At 50.1% G+C, this 15,862-nt stretch overlaps 1 protein-coding gene across 1 annotated transcript in view; it reads right to left on the bottom strand.

Annotated features, from left to right (window-relative positions):
• The window catches only part of LOC144490319 (E3 ubiquitin-protein ligase RNF5-like), a 33,600-nt gene extending 18,633 nt beyond the window's left edge, over positions 1-14,967 (bottom strand). The window contains exon 1 of the mRNA XM_078208088.1: positions 14,954-14,967. The gene's annotated coding sequence lies outside the window, so the exon portion shown is untranslated. The remainder of the gene's footprint in view (positions 1-14,953) is intronic.
• Positions 14,968-15,862: the final 895 nt, after the last annotated feature.

Here is a 15,862-nt window from a genome sequence, read left to right as displayed (position 1 = left end):
CTGACATGTGCACACACACACTGACATGTGCACACACACACTGACATGTGCACACACACACTGACATGTGCACACACACACTGACATGTGCACACACACACTGACATGTGCACACACACACTGACATGTGCACACACACACACTGACATGTGCACACACACACTGACATGTGCACACACACTCTGACATGTACATACACACACACTGACATGTACACACACACTGACATGTACACACACATACACTGACATGTACACACACTGACATGTAGACACACACTGACATGTGCACACACACACTGACATGTGCACACACACACTGACATGTGCACACACACACTGACATGTACACACACACTGACATGTACACACACACTGACATGTACACACACACTGACATGTACACACACACTGACATGTGCACACACACACTGACATGTGCACACACACACTGACATGTGCACACACACACTGACATGTACACACACACACTGACATGTACACACACACTGACATGTACACACACACTGACATGTACACACACTGACATGTGCGCACACACACTGACATGTACACACACACACTGACATGTACACACACACTGACATGTGCACACACACTGACATGTACACACACACACTGACATGTGCACACACACTGACATGTGCGCACACACACTGACATGTGCGCTCACACACTGACATGTGCGCTCACACACACTGACATGTGCACACACACACACTGACATGTGCGCACACACACTGACATGTGCGCACACACACTGACATGTGCGCACACACACTGACATGTGCGCACACACACTGACATGTGCGCACACACACTGACATGTGCGCACACACACTGACATGTGCGCACACACACTGACATGTGCGCACACACACTGACATGTGCGCACACACACTGACATGTGCGCACACACACTGACATGTGCGCACACACACTGACATGTGTACACACACACACTGACATGTACACACACACTGACATGTGCACACACACTGACATGTGCACACACACACTGACATGTGCACACACACACTGACATGTACACACACACTGACATGTACACACACACTGACATGTACACACACTGACATGTACACACACTGACATGTACACACACACTGACATGTACACACACACTGACATGTACACACACACCAACACACTGACATGTTCACACACACATACACAGACATGTAGACACACATACACAGACATGTACACACACATACACAGACATGTACACACACACACAGACATGTACACACACTGACATGTGCACACACACACAGACATGTACACACACTGACATGTGCACACACACACTGACATGTAAACACACACACTGGCATGTGCACACACACACACTGGCATGTGCACACACACACACTGGCATGTGCACACACACACACTGGCATGTGCACACACACACTGGCATGTGCACACACACTGGCATGTGCACACACACACTGGCATGTGCACACACACACTGGCATGTACACACACACACTGACATGTAAACACACACACTGACATGTACACACACACCAACACACTGACATGTACACACACATACACAGACATGCACACACACACACTGACATGTATACACACACACAGACATGTACACGCACACACTGACATGTACACACACACACTGACATGTACACACACACAGACATGTACACACACATACATGCACACACACACTGACATGTACACACACACACTGAAATGTACACACACACACACTGACATGTACGCACACACACAGACATGTACACGCACACACACTGACATGTACACGCACACACACACTGACATGTATACACGCACTGACATGTATACACACACACTGACATGTGCGCACACACACTGACATGTGCACACACACTGACATGTACACACACACTGACATGTGCGCACACACACTGACATGTGGACACACACACTGACATGTGCACACACACTGACATGTGGACACACACACACTGACATGTGGACACACACACTGACATGTGCACACACGCACACACTGACATGTGCACACACACACTGACATGTGGACACACACTGACATGTGGACACACACACACTGACATGTGGACACACACACTGACATGTGCACACACGCACACACTGACATGTGCACACACACACACTGACATGTGCACACACACACATGTATACACACACACTGACATGTACACACACACTGACATGTGCACACACACTGCCATGTACACACACACACTGACATGTACACACACACTGACATGTACACACACACTGACATGTACACACACTAACATGTACACACACTGACATGTACACACACACTGACATGTACACACACACTGACATGTACACACACACTGACATGTACACACACTGACATGTACACACACTGACATGTACGCACACACACTGACATGTGCGCACACACACTGACATGTGCGCACACACACTGACATGTGCACACACACACTGACATGTGCACACACACTGACATGTACACACACACTGACATGTACACACACACTGACATGTACACACACACACTGACATGTACACACACACACTGACATGTGCACACACACTGACATGTGCACACACACTGACATGTGCACACACACTGACATGTACACACACACTGACATGTACACACACACTGACATGTAGACACACACTGACATGTACACACACACTGACATGTACACACACACTGACATGTACACACACACTGACATGTGCACACACACTGACATGTAGACACACACTGACATGTAGACACACACTGACATGTGCACACACACACTGACATGTGCACACACACACTGACATGTGCACACACACACTGACATGTGCACACACACACACTGACATGTGCACACACACACTGACATGTGCACACACACTCTGACATGTACATACACACACACTGACATGTACACACACACTGACATGTACACACACATACACTGACATGTACACACACTGACATGTAGACACACTGACATGTGCACACACACACTGACATGTGCACACACACACTGACATGTGCACACACACACTGACATGTGCACACACACACTGACATGTGCACACACACACTGACATGTACACACACACTGACATGTACACACACACTGACATGTACACACACACTGACATGTACACACACACTGACATGTGCACACACACACTGACATGTGCACACACACACTGACATGTGCACACACACACTGACATGTACACACACACTGACATGTACACACACACTGACATGTACACACACACTGACATGTACACACACACTGACATGTGCACACACACACTGACATGTGCACACACACACTGACATGTGCACACACACACTGACATGTACACACACACACTGACATGTACACACACACTGACATGTACACACACACTGACATGTACACACACTGACATGCGCACACACACTGACATGTACACACACACTGACATGTACACACACACACTGACATGTGCACACACACTGACATGTGCGCACACACACTGACATGTGCGCTCACACACTGACATGTGCGCTCACACACACTGACATGTGCGCACACACACTGACATGTGCACACACACACACTGACATGTGCGCACACACACTGACATGTGCGCACACACACTGACATGTGCGCACACACACTGACATGTGCGCACACACACTGACATGTGCGCACACACACTGACATGTGCGCACACACACTGACATGTGCGCACACACACTGACATGTGTACACACACACACTGACATGTACACACACACTGACATGTACACACACACTGACATGTGCACACACACACTGACATGTACACACACACTGACATGTACACACACTGACATGTACACACACTGACATGTACACACACACTGACATGTACACACACTGACATGTACACACACTGACATGTACACACACTGACATGTACACACACACTGACATGTACACACACACTGACATGTACACACACACCAACACACTGACATGTTCACACACACATACACAGACATGTAGACACACATACACAGACATGTACACACACACACACTGACATGTGCACACACACACACACTGACATGTACACGCACACACACTGACATGTACACACACTGACATGTACACACACAGACATGTACACACACAGACATGTACACACACAGACATTTACACACACAGACATGTACACACACAGACATGTACACACACACACTGACATGTACACACACACACTGACATGTACACACACACACTGACATGTACACACACACACTGACATGTACACACACACACTGACATGTGCACACACACACTGACATGTGCACACACACACTGACATGTGCACACACACACTGACATGTACACACACACACTGACATGTACACACACACTGACATGTACACACACACTGACATGTACACACACACACTGACATGTGCACACACACTGACATGTGCGCACACACACTGACATGTGCGCTCACACACTGACATGTGCGCTCACACACTGACATGTGCGCTCACACACACTGACATGTGCGCACACACACTGACATGTGCACACACACACACTGACATGTGCGCACACACACTGACATGTGCGCACACACACTGACATGTGCGCACACACACTGACATGTGTACACACACACACTGACATGTACACACACACTGACATGTACACACACACTGACATGTGCACACACACACTGACATGTGCACACACACACTGACATGTACACACACACTGACATGTACACACACACTGACATGTACACACACTGACATGTACACACACTGACATGTACACACACACTGACATGTACACACACACCAACACACTGACATGTTCACACACACATACACAGACATGTAGACACACATACACAGACATGTACACACACATACACAGACATGTACACACACACACACTGACATGTGCACACACACACACACTGACATGTACACGCACACACACTGACATGTACACACACTGACATGTACACACACAGACATGTACACACACAGACATTTACACACACAGACATGTACACACACAGACATGTACACACACACACTGACATGTACACACACACACTGACATGTACACACACACACTGACATGTACACACACACACTGACATGTACACACACACACTGACATGTACACACACACACTGACATGTGCACACACACTGACATGTGCACACACACTGACATGTGCACACACACTGACATGTGCACACACACTGACATGTGCACACACACTGACATGTGCACACACACTGACATGTACACACACACTGACATGTACACACACACTGACATGTACACACACACTGACATGTAGACACACACTGACATGTAGACACACACTGACATGTGCACACACACACTGACATGTGCACACACACACTGACATGTGCACACACACACTGACATGTGCACACACACACTGACATGTGCACACACACACTGACATGTGCACACACACACTGACATGTGCACACACACACACTGACATGTGCACACACACTGACATGTGCACACACACTGACATGTACACACACACTGACATGTACACACACACTGACATGTAGACACACACTGACATGTACACACACACTGACATGTACACACACACTGACATGTACACACACACTGACATGTGCACACACACTGACATGTAGACACACACTGACATGTAGACACACACTGACATGTGCACACACACACTGACATGTGCACACACACACTGACATGTGCACACACACACTGACATGTGCACACACACACACTGACATGTGCACACACACACTGACATGTGCACACACACTCTGACATGTACATACACACACACTGACATGTACACACACACTGACATGTACACACACATACACTGACATGTACACACACTGACATGTAGACACACTGACATGTGCACACACACACTGACATGTGCACACACACACTGACATGTGCACACACACACTGACATGTGCACACACACACTGACATGTGCACACACACACTGACATGTACACACACACTGACATGTACACACACACTGACATGTACACACACACTGACATGTACACACACACTGACATGTGCACACACACACTGACATGTGCACACACACACTGACATGTGCACACACACACTGACATGTACACACACACTGACATGTACACACACACTGACATGTACACACACACTGACATGTACACACACACTGACATGTACACACACACTGACATGTGCACACACACACTGACATGTGCACACACACACTGACATGTGCACACACACACTGACATGTACACACACACACTGACATGTACACACACACTGACATGTACACACACACTGACATGTACACACACTGACATGCGCACACACACTGACATGTACACACACACTGACATGTACACACACACACTGACATGTGCACACACACTGACATGTGCGCACACACACTGACATGTGCGCTCACACACTGACATGTGCGCTCACACACACTGACATGTGCGCACACACACTGACATGTGCACACACACACACTGACATGTGCGCACACACACTGACATGTGCGCACACACACTGACATGTGCGCACACACACTGACATGTGCGCACACACACTGACATGTGCGCACACACACTGACATGTGCGCACACACACTGACATGTGCGCACACACACTGACATGTGTACACACACGCACTGACATGTACACACACACTGACATGTACACACACACTGACATGTGCACACACACACTGACATGTACACACACACTGACATGTACACACACTGACATGTACACACACTGACATGTACACACACTGACATGTACACACACTGACATGTACACACACACTGACATGTACACACACACTGACATGTACACACACTGACATGTACACACACTGACATGTGTACACACACACACTGACATGTACACACACACTGACATGTACACACACACTGACATGTACACACACTGACATGTACACACACTGACATGTACACACACTGACATGTACACACACTGACATGTACACACACACTGACATGTACACACACACTGACATGTTCACACACACATACACAGACATGTAGACACACATACACAGACATGTACACACACACACACTGACATGTGCACACACACACACACTGACATGTACACGCACACACACTGACATGTACACACACTGACATGTACACACACAGACATGTACACACACAGACATGTACACACACAGACATTTACACACACAGACATGTACACACACAGACATGTACACACACACACTGACATGTACACACACACACTGACATGTACACACACACACTGACATGTACACACACACACTGACATGTACACACACACACTGACATGTGCACACACACACTGACATGTGCACACACACACTGACATGTACACACACACACTGACATGTACACACACACTGACATGTACACACACACTGACATGTACACACACACACTGACATGTGCACACACACTGACATGTGCACACACACTGACATGTGCGCACACACACTGACATGTGCGCTCACACACTGACATGTGCGCTCACACACTGACATGTGCGCTCACACACACTGACATGTGCGCACACACACTGACATGTGCACACACACACACTGACATGTGCGCACACACACTGACATGTGCGCACACACACTGACATGTGCGCACACACACTGACATGTGCGCACACACACTGACATGTGTACACACACACACTGACATGTACACACACACTGACATGTACACACACACTGACATGTGCACACACACACTGACATGTGCACACACACACTGACATGTACACACACACTGACATGTACACACACACTGACATGTACACACACTGACATGTACACACACTGACATGTACACACACACTGACATGTACACACACACCAACACACTGACATGTTCACACACACATACACAGACATGTAGACACACATACACAGACATGTACACACACATACACAGACATGTACACACACACACACTGACATGTGCACACACACACACACTGACATGTACACGCACACACACTGACATGTACACACACTGACATGTACACACACAGACATGTACACACACAGACATTTACACACACAGACATGTACACACACAGACATGTACACACACACACTGACATGTACACACACACACTGACATGTACACACACACACTGACATGTACACACACACACTGACATGTACACACACACACTGACATGTACACACACACACTGACATGTGCACACACACTGACATGTGCACACACACTGACATGTGCACACACACTGACATGTGCACACACACTGACATGTGCACACACACTGACATGTGCACACACACTGACATGTACACACACACTGACATGTACACACACACTGACATGTACACACACACTGACATGTAGACACACACTGACATGTAGACACACACTGACATGTGCACACACACACTGACATGTGCACACACACACAGACATGTGCACACACACACTGACATGTGCACACACACACTGACATGTGCACACACACACTGACATGTGCACACACACACACTGACATGTGCACACACACACTGACATGTGCACACACACTCTGACATGTACATACACACACACTGACATGTACACACACACTGACATGTACACACACATACACTGACATGTACACACACTGACATGTAGACACACACTGACATGTGCACACACACACTGACATGTGCACACACACACTGACATGTGCACACACACACTGACATGTACACACACACTGACATGTACACACACACTGACATGTACACACACACTGACATGTACACACACACTGACATGTGCACACACACACTGACATGTGCACACACACACTGACATGTGCACACACACACTGACATGTACACACACACACTGACATGTACACACACACTGACATGTACACACACACTGACATGTACACACACACTGACATGTGCGCACACACACTGACATGTACACACACACACTGACATGTACACACACACTGACATGTGCACACACACTGACATGTACACACACACACTGACATGTGCACACACACTGACATGTGCGCACACACACTGACATGTGCGCTCACACACTGACATGTGCGCTCACACACACTGACATGTGCACACACACACACTGACATGTGCGCACACACACTGACATGTGCGCACACACACTGACATGTGCGCACACACACTGACATGTGCGCACACACACTGACATGTGCGCACACACACTGACATGTGCGCACACACACTGACATGTGCGCACACACACTGACATGTACACACACACTGACATGTGCGCACACACACTGACATGTGCGCACACACACTGACATGTGCGCACACACAGACATGTGTACACACACACACTGACATGTACACACACACTGACATGTGCACACACACTGACATGTACACACACTGACATGTACACACACTGACATGTACACACACACTGACATGTACACACACACTGACATGTACACACACACCAACACACTGACATGTTCACACACACATACACAGACATGTAGACACACATACACAGACATGTACACACACATACACAGACATGTACACACACACACAGACATGTACACACACTGACATGTGCACACACACACAGACATGTACACACACTGACATGTGCACACACACACTGACATGTAAACACACACACTGGCATGTGCACACACACACACTGGCATGTGCACACACACACACTGGCATGTGCACACACACTGGCATGTGCACACACACACTGGCATGTGCACACACACACTGGCATGTACACACACACACTGACATGTAAACACACACACTGACATGTACACACACACCAACACACTGACATGTACACACACATACACAGACATGCACACACACACACTGACATGTATACACACACACAGACATGTACACGCACACACTGACATGTACACACACACACTGACATGTACACACACACAGACATGTACACACACATACATGCACACACACACTGACATGTACACACACACACTGAAATGTACACACACACACACTGACATGTACGCACACACACAGACATGTACACGCACACACACTGACATGTACACGCACACACACACTGACATGTATACACGCACTGACATGTATACACACACACTGACATGTGCACGCATGCACACACAGACATGTATACACACACACTCAGACATGTACACACACACACTGATATGTGCACACACACACACACACTGACATGTGCACACACACACACACTGACATGTGCACACACACACACACTGACATGTGCACACACACACTGACATGTACACACGCACACACACTGACATGTACACACACTGACATGTACACACACACGCTGACATGTGCACACACTGACATGTGCACACACACACTGATATGTACACACACACACTGACATGTACACACACACACTGACATGTACACACACTGACATGTACACACACACAGACATGTACACACACAGACATGTACACACACACAGACATGTACACACACACAGACATGTACACACACACACACAGACATGTACACACACACCGACATGTACACACACACACACAGACATGTACACACACATACACTGACATCTACACACACACACACTGGCATGTACACACACACACACTGACATGTACACAAACACACACTGACATGTGCACACACACACACACTGACATGTACACGCACACACACTGACATGTACACACACTGACATGTACACACACAGACATGTACACACACAGACATTTACACACACAGACATGTACACACACACACTGACATGTACACACACACACTGACATGTACACACACACACACTGACATGTACACACACACACACACACTGACATGTACACACACACACACACTGACATGTACACACACACTGACATGTACACACACACTGACATGTATACACACACACACTGACATGTATACACACACTGACATGTACACACACACTGACATGTACACACACACTGACATGTACAGACACACTGACATGTACACACACACTGACATGTACACACACACTGACATGTACACACACACATACACTGACATGTATACACACACACACACTGACATGCACACACACAGACATGTATACACACACACACTGACATCTACACACACACACTGACATGTATACACACACACACTGACATGTACACACACACACTGACATGTACACACACACACACACACTGACATGTGCACACACACACTGACATGTACACACACAGACATGTATACACACACACACACTGACATGTACACACACACGCACTGACATGTATACACATACACAAGCTGAGAGTTACCGCTCTCACCCAGCACCCTCCAGCCTCTCACTCATCATTAACAATGCTGCAGTTAAGGGTATGAGTGAACAGGAAGCCTCACACTCACTCACGGGGGAATCCTGCAAGGACTCTCCCTGCTGCTATTGGTCAGTAATGCCTCTTATACTGGAGCAAGTGTCACCAGGAGGCAGCCCTGAATTCCTCTTTTTCAAATCAATTCGGGGCTGTGAGTGTTTATTCCCCATCCTGAACGGCCCCTTGAGAAGGTGCTGGGGGAGCTGCCTTCCTGAACCCACTGCAGTCCCTGAGGTGTAGGTACACCCACAGTGCTGTTAGGGAGGGAGCTCCAGGATGTTGACCCAGTGACAGTGAAGGAACGGCCGATATATTTCCAAGTCGGGATGGTGAGTGACTCGGAGGGGAACCTCCAGGTGGGGGTGTCCCCAGGTATCTGCTGCCCCTTTCCTTCTAGATGGGAGCGGGCGTGGGTTTGGAAGGTGCTGACTTAGGAACAACGGCACAGTGATTAACACTGCTGCCTCACAGCGCCAGGGACCCGGGTTCATTGCTGCCTCACAGCGCCAGGGACCCGGGTTCACTGCTCCCTCACAGCGCCAGGGACCCGGGTTCACTGCTCCCTCACAGCGCCAGGGACCCGGGTTCACTGCTGCCTCATAGCGCCAGGGACCCGGGTTCACTGCTGCCTCACAGCGCCAGGGACCCGGGTTCACTGCTGCCTCACAGCGCCAGGGACCCGGGTTCACTGCTGCCTCACAGCGCCAGGGACCCGGGTTCACTGCTGTCTCCCAGCGCCAGGGACCCTGGTTCACTGCTGCCTCACAGCGCCAGGGACCCGGGTTCACTGCTGCCTCACAGCGCCAGGGACCCGGGTTCACTGCTGCCTCACAGCGCCAGGGACCCGGGTTCACTGCTGCTTCACAGCGCCAGGGACCCGGGTTCACTGCTGCCTCACAGTGCCAGGGACCCGGGTTCACTGCTGCCTCACAGCGCCAGGGACCCGGGTTCACTGCTGCCTCACAGCGCCAGGGACCCGGGTTCACTGCTGCCTCACAGTGCCAGGGACCCGGGTTCACTGCTGCCTCACAGCGCCAGGGACCCGGGTTCACTGCTGCCTCACAGCGCCAGGGACCCGGGTTCACTGCTGCCTCACAGCACCAGGGACCCGGGTTCACTGCTCCCTCACAGCGCCAGGGACCCGGGTTCACTGCTGCCTCACAGCGCCAGGGACCCGGGTTCACTGCTCCCTCACAGCGCCAGGGACCCGGGTTCACTGCTGCCTCACAGTGCCAGGGACCCGGGTTCACTGCTGCTTCACAGCGCCAGGGACCCGGGTTCACTGCTGCTTCACAGCGCCAGGGACCCGGGTTCACTGCTCCCTCACAGCGCCAGGGACCCGAGTTCACTGCTGCCTCACAGCGCCAGGGACCCGGGTTCACTGCTGCCTCTCAGCGCCAGGGACCTGGGTTCCATTCCCGGCTTGGGTCACTGCCTGTGTGGAGTTTGCACATTTTCCCCGTGTCTGCGTGGGTTTCCTCCGGGTGCTCCGGTTTCCTCCCACAGCCCGAGAGACAGGCTGGTTAGGGTGCATCGGCCGTGCTGAATTGCCCCTTAGTGATTAGTGGGGTTATGGGGATAGGGCCTGTACATACTCTGTTGGAGAGTCAGTGCAGACTCGATGGACTGAATGGCCTCCTTCTGCACTGTAGGGATTCTATGAACCATATCTAAGCACCACACAATCATTGCGGTGCATCTTGTAGATGGTACACACGGCTGTCACTGTGTGTCGGGGGTGGAGGGAGTGAATGTCTGTGGATGGGGGGCCAATCAAGCGGGGCTGCTTTGTCCTGGATGGTGTTGAGCTTCTCGAGTGTTGTTGGAGCTGCAGCATCCAGGCAAGTGGGGAGTGTTCCATCACACTCCTGACTTGTGCCTTGTAGATGGTGGACAGGCTTTGGGGGGAGTGGGGAGGTGAGTTACTCTCCGCAGGATTCCCAGCCTCTGAGCTGCTCTGGGAGCCACAGTGTTTATCTGGCTGGGGCCCAGTTGAGCTTCTGGTCAATGGGAACCCCCAGGATGTTGACAGTGGGGGATTCAGCGATGGCGATGCCATTGAATGTGAAGGGGCGGTGGTTGGAGTGTCTCTTGTGTGAGATGGTCATTTCCTGGCACTGGTGTGGCACGAAGGTTACACGTAAACCTTACTGAGGTCTCAATACGTTCACCTGACATCTGGTAATCCAGAATCGAATAGAACGCGGCCAGGTGGTTGGGTGAGGGGTTCAGTGCTGTGTCAGGCCGCTGACACTGGGATCGATCACCGCCATTCTGCCCCTCGATGGTGCTGGCTTAGATCAACTGCAGAAACCCACGCTCTGAGCAACTGCTGCTTTCACCAGGGGAGGGGGCAGTGGGACACAGCAGCCGGGTGACGGCAGCCAGGGACTGGGAGACCTCATGGGGAAAAGAATAAAGAACAAAGAACAGTACAGCACAGGAAACAGGCCCTTCGGCCCTCCAAGCCTGTGCCGCTCCTTGGTCCAACTAGACCAATCGTTTGTATCCCTCCATTCCCAGGCTGCTCATGTGACTATCCAGTTAAGTCTTAAACGATGTCAGCGTGCCTGCCTCCACCACCCTACTTGGCAGCGCATTCCAGGCCCCCACCACCCTCTGTGTAAAAAACGTCCCTCTGATGTCTGAGTTATACTTCGCCCCTCTCAGCTTGAGCCCGTGACCCCTCGTGATCGTCACCTCCGACCTGGGAAAAAGCTTCCCACTGTTCACCCTATCTATACCCTTCATAATTTTGTACACCTCTATTAGATCTCCCCTCATTCTCCGTCTTTCCAGGGAGAACAAGCCCAGTTTACCCAATCTCTCCTCATAGCTAAGACCCTCCATACCAGGCAACATCCTGGTAAACCTTCTCTGCACTCTCTCTAATGCCTCCACGTCCTTCTGGTAGTGCGGCGACCAGAACTGGACGCAGTACTCCAAATGTGGCCTAACCAGCGTTCTATACAGCTGCATCATCAGACTCTAGCTTTTATACTCTATACCCCGTCCTATAAAGGCAAGCATACCATATGCCTTCTTCACCACCTTCTCCACCTGTGCTGCCACCTTCAAGGATTTGTGGACTTGCACACCTAGGTCCCTCTGTGTTTCTATACTCCTGATGACTCTGCCATTTATTGTATAACTCCTCCCTACATTATTTCTTCCAAAATGCATCACTTCACATTTATCCGGATTAAATTCCATCTGCCACCTCTCCGCCCAATTTTCCAGCCTATCTATATCCTGCTGTATTGCCCGACAATGCTCTTCGCTATCCGCAATTCCAGCCATCTTCGTGTCATCCGCAAACTTGCTGATTACACTTGCTGAAAAGAGGGCCTCAAGCAAAAGCACGGAGGTGATGAGTGACTCTTACCTGGTGGAGACATGGCCAACTGCACACATCGCGAGGGAGCCCAAGGGAGGAAGGGGAGAGAGAGAAACATGTATTAGTGATAGAAATCATAGAATCCCTACAGTGCAGAAGGAGGCCATTCGGCCCATCGGGTCTGCACCGACCACAATCCCACCCAGGCCCTACCCCCACATATTTACCCGCTAATCCCTCTAACCTACACATCCCAGGACTCTAAGGGGCAATTTTTTAACCTGGCCAATCAACCTAACCCGCACATCTTTGGACTGTGGGAGGAAACCGGAGCGCCCGGAGGAAACCCACGCAGACACGAGGAGAATGAGCAAACTCCACACAGACAGCAACACGAGCCGGGAATCGAACCCGGGACCCTGGAGCTGTGAAGCAGCAGTGCTAACCACTGTGCTACCGTGCCGCCCGTGGGGAGATAGTGAAACCAGTGCCCTGGACAGAGTGACAGCAGCCTGGCGAGCTCACACCCCTCACACTCTCTCAAAGACATTTACCACAATGCCCAGCAGAACAGTTCATAACACACTGCAGACCTGGGATTCTCTCTGTCAAGAGGGATCTGGGAGTCTGAGTGAGTTTCAGCGCAAGGGAGAGAGGTGGGAGTGGGAGGGAGGGGGGGTGGGAGAGAGGTGGGAGTGGGAGGGAGGGGGGGTGGGAGAGAGGGGGGGTGGGAGAGAGGGGGGGTGGGAGAGAGGGGGGGTGGGAGAGAGGGGGGGTGGTGGGAGAGAGGTGGGGGTGGGAGGGAGGGGGGTGGGGGAGAAGTTCTAGAGAGGTTGAGGAAAGGATTGCGGAGTCAATCCTGCTTAGGAGTGAAAGTAATAGGGCAATTGTTATGGGGGATTTTAACTTGACTAATATTGACTGGAATTGTTATAGCTCTAGCTCGTTAGAGGGGTC

This window comes from Mustelus asterias, unplaced genomic scaffold, assembly GCF_964213995.1.
Source record: "Mustelus asterias unplaced genomic scaffold, sMusAst1.hap1.1 HAP1_SCAFFOLD_3147, whole genome shotgun sequence".
Lineage (NCBI taxonomy): Eukaryota > Metazoa > Chordata > Chondrichthyes > Carcharhiniformes > Triakidae > Mustelus > Mustelus asterias.
This window is presented reverse-complemented; position numbering and strand designations above follow the sequence as displayed.